This window comes from Triticum urartu, chromosome 7 (genome assembly GCF_003073215.2).
Source record: "Triticum urartu cultivar G1812 chromosome 7, Tu2.1, whole genome shotgun sequence".
Lineage (NCBI taxonomy): Eukaryota > Viridiplantae > Streptophyta > Magnoliopsida > Poales > Poaceae > Triticum > Triticum urartu.
In genome coordinates this window covers 146,931,907-146,938,273 of record NC_053028.1, presented here as the reverse complement: position 1 = coordinate 146,938,273, position 6,367 = coordinate 146,931,907, and the positions used below count along the sequence as shown (strand labels likewise).

At 42.2% G+C, this 6,367-nt stretch overlaps 1 long non-coding RNA gene across 1 annotated transcript; it reads left to right on the top strand.

Moving 5' to 3' along the window:
* Positions 1-834: 834 nt before the first annotated feature.
* LOC125523945 lies at positions 835-5,551 on the top strand. The gene is made up of 4 exons (XR_007290484.1): positions 835-1,221; positions 2,420-4,378; positions 4,492-4,537; positions 5,056-5,551. It is a non-coding gene; the product is annotated as an uncharacterized LOC125523945 (long non-coding RNA).
* The last annotated feature ends 816 nt before the right edge of the window (positions 5,552-6,367 follow it).

Genomic DNA, 6,367 nt, shown 5'->3' with positions numbered 1-6,367 from the left:
ACTCATTAACAGGTTCAAACAAGCATGGCAAAAGTGCAAATGATAACAGGTTACAGACTTAGTGAAAATAACAAGTCAGGAATTTAACATCAGGAAGCAATGTTTAGAGCATGATAACTACAAGCTACAGGAACATATCATGGCAAAGCAAGGCATGTCATGAAGCTACTCAAAGCATACAACAAAAGTCCCTTAGTGACCATGAGCCAAAAGGGAACAGAAAATACAATTGCAACCACGTGAACATAGCAATTATCGTTAACAGATTCAGACTTGGTAGAAAACTGGAACATAGGAGGACAGATATCAAGTAGGCATGTTTACGAGCTCAATGCACTCACTACGAGGCATTACATGACAAACTAAGCATACACACAGCAAGTAGACATGGCATAGAAGGTAGACATGGCAAGAACAACAACGTAGCATGCACGGATCAATAGCAACAACCTCGGCAAAATTGCTAAACATGTTAACAATCTGCCAATAACATTTTATAACAAAAGTAGAGCTCGAGTGACTCAAACTAGGGCGCTCCATAAAAGCAAACAAAGACGTGGATGGATAGAGAACCACAATATCTACAAAACACCCTTACTGATCATGCTCAAAAGAGGCACGGATCACTAGGAAACAACATGAACATATGTAAATCTGAGAACGGTTTTTAAAAAACTGGTTAAAAAGGGTTGGTTTTTTCCTCAGGCTTAATTAGTTAAGGTTTTATTGGGTTGAGCTTTTTTTGGTTCAAGTTTGGTTTGGGTATGTAGAAAAACCAGTTTGGGTATAATTGGTTACGGGCTTAAAGAGTTTGGGCCTAACCGCTGGAAACTATGGGTTCCAACCCGGTTCCTCGCCCTGGAGTGCAACTGAGAAAAAAAGCCCCATCGAGGGGTCGAGCTGACCAACCCATTCCCGATCCCGATCCCTCCACCGCCGCCGGCCGCCCTCCACCGTTGCTGTTGCCCTTCACCACCGGCCTACGCCCTCTCCCCCTCCCCCTCCCCTCCCCTCACAGATCAGTGCCCTAGTCCTCCTCCTTCTCGCCTTCTTTGCCCCCTCCTCGACGTCCTCGTCGGCGGCGCCGGGCATCATCTGGCTGCCGCGCACCGGGTTCTGCGCCGCGCCAGCTTCCATGCGTCAAGTTCGTCGAGTTTGGCGGCACCCGCACCATCCCACTCATCTACAAGACTACAATGAGCCCGCGAGCGCCTCCTCGAGGTCACTTCCTCCAGATCCCCCTCCCCCCTCCCTTCGTCTCTCATTTTACTCCAGAAATTCCAGTTCTTTGGAAGTCAACCCGAAGTAGATCTTGGTGGTATCTTGATTATTCAGTGCAGTAGACCACTTTGTAAATTACAAACTAAGGTACATGGGTTGTTGTTCATGAACAACACAAGTAGCAGGCATTTGGTTAATGTTCATGGACTGATGTTTCAAGAACAGAGAATTGCTATTAGTTGCTCAATTCTTCTTGATTAGGATTTGGAGTTACTGTAATTAACATGTTAGTATGGCACTAAACACATGAATACCATGGTTTCTGAAAAATACCATGGTTCTGATAAGAATATTTAGAGTGATCCCATCCTATTTTCCCTTTTCACTTATACGGTAAACAACCATATTATATCTCCTAGTTATAGCCGATTCAGTTTGACTAGTCTATCTTCCAGCCGGCGTCGCGTGCGAGTCTCCATCTCTCTGCAGTGGCATGACTGAAGCAGGCTCACCACCAGGGAGAACACTCGTTTGCAGCAAGCTATTTCTCGAGTCCTTGGCTGCCTATGTATTTTCGGCGAGTAGTGCACGGATTAGATTGATTGATCCTTTTGGAGAGCACTCATAAGCAGTAGGTTATATATGCTAGCTAGCTAGCCGATTCAGTATAAATGGCGCATGTACACGCACAAAGAATTTAGGACCAGTTGGAACTTGGAAGTACATGCACGTATATAGACATATAATGGCAACACGCTCCTAGTATTGAATTACTTCAATCTAGTTGACTGATCCTAGGATGGTATTACATGTGCATGGCAGCTGCATGCAGCCGGCAACCATTAGCATCCGCTAATTACTCAGTCATTTATGCTAAGACATTTGGTCAAAACTTTGATTAAACAGCAACAACCAAACACATATAAAACTGAGAAAAACATTGGTTTTAGGAAACTGTAGTATTCTTTGCCATTACCACAGTTTAAATAAAACTTTGTTGCCAAACTAGCCCTGAATTTTATAATCTACTGGATATCCTTTGCAAATTCCTGTAATAGTGAAGAAATAGCTTCAAGATCACTTACATTAACAATGACATATTTCTGGACATCCTTTGCAAACTGTACTATTGATTGTTTCTACTGTACTATTCTAGCATTTTCTAACAGTAATATTCCATATGTATTTTCACATGCAGTGCGCTCTGAAATTTGAGGCATGTCTACCTCAGAGGTTTCCGAGAGTGCCGATTACATGGATGAGGATATGAGTCAAGTACCACGTGTTAGAAGGTCCAAGGTGTGGGAGCATTATGAACAAGATCTGGTTCGCATACATGGTGATCTCAAGGCTGTGTGCAAATATTGTGGGACACAACTTCACACCAAGTTTGGGACTACGAGTTTGAGAACCCATATTGCAGAGTCTTGCAAATCAATTGAGGATGGTTGCAGGAAGAATTTTCTTTTGACTATGAAAAAAACAAATTCCGAAGGCCCGTTTGTGTTTGATCAAAAAGTTTGTCGTGATCTCATGGTCAAGTTTTGCATCCATGCTGAGATCCCCTTTCTTAAGTTTGAAGATCCATACCTTCACCCATGGATTGACTCAATGCAGCCAGCATTTCAAGTCATGGGTCGTCACACAATTCGTGATGATGCAATGAAGATGTACAAGGGAATGAAGAAAGACATCGAAGTTGAGTTACAAAATTTGGATTCTCGCATTTGCTTAACATCTGATATGTGGACTTCATCACAGAGCTTGGGCTACATGTCCATCACCGCCCACTATATCAATGCAGAATTCATCTACAAGAAGAAGATCATAAGTTTCGCAGAGGTGAAGTATCCTCACACGGGCTATGCGATAGAAGAGGAACTTGTTGGTTGCCTAACAGAATGGGGCATAAGGGGCAAGCTGTTCACTTTGACACTAGATAATGCCAGCAATAATACTAATGCATGTGATGAGTTAATAAAATATCACAAACATGAGCTGCTCCTTGAAGGTCAACATTTGCATGTGAGGTGATGTGCACACATTCTCAATATCTTGGTTCAGGATGGAATGAAGATAATCCATGAAGCTATTGACATGATACAAGAGTTGCTGAAGTTTATTGACTCTTCTCCTTCAAGACTTCAGGATTTCAATACAATTGTAAGTGGGATGGGTCTGCCTTCAAAGAAAGGTATCTCTGTTGATACACCAACCAGATGGAACTCAACATGGAAAATGCTTGTAGAAGCATTGATATACAAATCTGTCCTCACTAGTTATGCAACTCGAAAGATGATAGAATCTCCAAGTGAGCAAGAATGGGAAAGGGCAGCAGCTATTTGTGAGTTTCTAAAAGCTTTTGAAGAGCTTACCTTAATTGTTTCAGCTCATAGGAAGCGAACTACACATAAGTTTCTGCCGGTTGTGCTTTGTATTCGCCATGCATTAAAAGATCTAGGTTGTTAAACCTCTGATGTGTTGAAGGAATTGGCGGCAGCGATGCAAACAAAGCTTGATAAATATTGGGATCCCGAGGAGAAGGAGAATGTAGATCCTAACCATCATAGAAAAAGCAAGGGCATTGAGTTTAACCACTCACTTGTCATTGCTACATTCCTGGATCCAAGGAGGAAAGAAGATTATTTGGATTTCTTCTATTGCAAGTTGTCTATCAACGAGGAGCAGGTTTCAAAACAAGTGGAGATTGCTTTAGAATGGGTGAGAAAGTATGTCAAGGAATATGAGCTACTTGCAGCGACAAGCACTGCACACTCGACACCTTCTAGTCAAGGCAATACCACTATTGGATCACCTATTGCAGGGAAAAGAAAGCTGGAAGAAGAGTTTGCCTAGCACAAGTCTCGTCGGGGGTCACGTGTACACAAATCAGAACTTGACACATACTTGGAAGAAGCAAGGGAGCAGGATTGTGATGACTTTGATGTCTTGGGTTGGTGGAAGAGGCATGCTGAAAAGTTTCCTATATTGGCTTCGATGGCCCATGACTTTCTCGCAATTCCTTTGAGAACAGTGGCATCCGAATCAGCCTTCAGTTGTGGTAAGAGGATACTTGGCAACACGAGAAGTTCTTTGACCCCTGATATGCTCGAAGCGCTTGTTTTTGCTAAAGATTGGTTGTTCAAACCAAAGGAGGGTGAGTTAATCGCTTACATTTTGGTTCTACTACCTGTGTAGAATGTGATACATAAAACATGTTGTATAGAAGTGTTGATATGCCTTTAAATTAATATTTTATTTCATTTGCAGGAGATGGATAGTAAGGATGCAGCTAAAAATTTGGAACCAATAAAAGGTAAAAATATAATCTTGATCATCGTTATATATAAGCAAGGGCTAGTGAAGTTCCCAATTTGGTGGCCAAGCTGGCTCTTTAGAAAATCCTGATCATTTTTAGGTGTTTATTAGTCCACTTTTATGTTTGTTTATGTTTATTAGTTGGCTCTTTAGAAAAATTAACAGTTGGCCAATTTGGTAGAAAACTGTTATATTTATTAGTCTACCTTTTTTCTGATGTTGCACAAGTTAGTGGCACCTCTTTGGTGTCCTTTCTTTGGTCTGTTAATTTTTCTGAAGGTTGTCGAGGAATAGAATAGAATATGTTCTCTTCGTTTTGGGTTTAGGTGTTTGGAGATAATACTATGACCATGTACGGCCAAATATATTTGTACTATTTTATGTACTTGTTAAGGCATATATGGGTAAATTTTTTGAGTCCAGTAGCTGCTTCTGCAACCACATTTTTTCCAACAGGAGGGGATTGGTTTGTGTGACTGACAAAACTCATGGCATCTCTCTTTTGTGTTGGTGCAGACATTTGCTCCTCCAGCATCAGACTATTCTGGTTCTTCTCTTGCCTAGAAATCCTGCTTTCAACAAGTTCAGAATCACCCGGCATGACATTTTTGGTTAATCTGAAGAACAATTGCTCCAAGTTGAAACATGCAGCCTTCAGCACTGAAGTCGTAGTCTAGTCTATATCATGGTCGCCATGAGCCCATGACATGCAGAAGTTACTATTATCCTCTGTAATCAAGTTCTGAACCTTTGAAGAAAATGTTATTCTTGTAATGATGGACGTGAAATCCAAGCACCTGATCTCAACCTGACTCAAATTTTAACTATCAAGTGCATTCTTGTTCTGATTGTACATATACTGATACTTTACATGTATGGGTGGGGAACTGATCTAGAACCATAGGCTACAACCATAGTTTCTAGAATGGGTTAGTTTGGTTTTGGTGAATCTGTCATTGTATAGTTTGGGCTGGGTGCCAATGCCAATTATGTGGGTTCAGTTTGGTTTGGTTTCTGAAATGTCATCACATGGGTTCAGTTCAGGTTCGGTTCGGTTGCCCACCCACTCTCAGATTTAAATATATGGCATAAAAACAATAACAGGACAAGGACTTAAAATATTTCTAAGTCCCTGAAAACAGCAACATTAAGTAAGCTCCTTTGCATGCTTGTGCTACTCACCACAGAGATCACAAAAATACATGGCATACACCCTTGTAAGATAACATGGCATACTTCAAAACACATGTAGGGCTCAAGATCATAGCATGCACACATTAATCATGGCAAAAATGACAAAAGTGCATTTGCTGAAACAGATCTGAAACTAACATCACATAGCCCTCTTCCAACAGCATTTAGGGCATCAAGATGAGCTCCAATGAAAATGATGTAGTGAGATGAAATGATGTACTCGTCGAGACGAACATTTCGATATGCTACACGCACGAATCGGAGCAACGGTGATGAAGTTATGATGCACGGAAGTATGCATGAAAACGAATGGATTCGGGGACTTAGCAGTTTTCAGGAAAAAAACAGATCGAGCGGGGAATAATATGTGACGCTCAGGGCGCGGGATAGCGAGCGGGGCTCACCCATGGGCTTCGGCCCAAAACGAAGAGGAGGCGAGGCAGGCTGGGCCTTGGATATGGGCCGGTGCTGGACCGCGCAGGGCCCACGAGGCACAGGTGAGCGGGAGCCCCGTCATGCTCCCCCTTTGGCTCGAAGCAGAGAGTGTCCACTTTGGAGGGGTGTTGGGCTGCAACACACACAAGGCCTATTCGGTCCCTCGGTTAACCGTTGTAGTATCAAACGAAATCCAAAT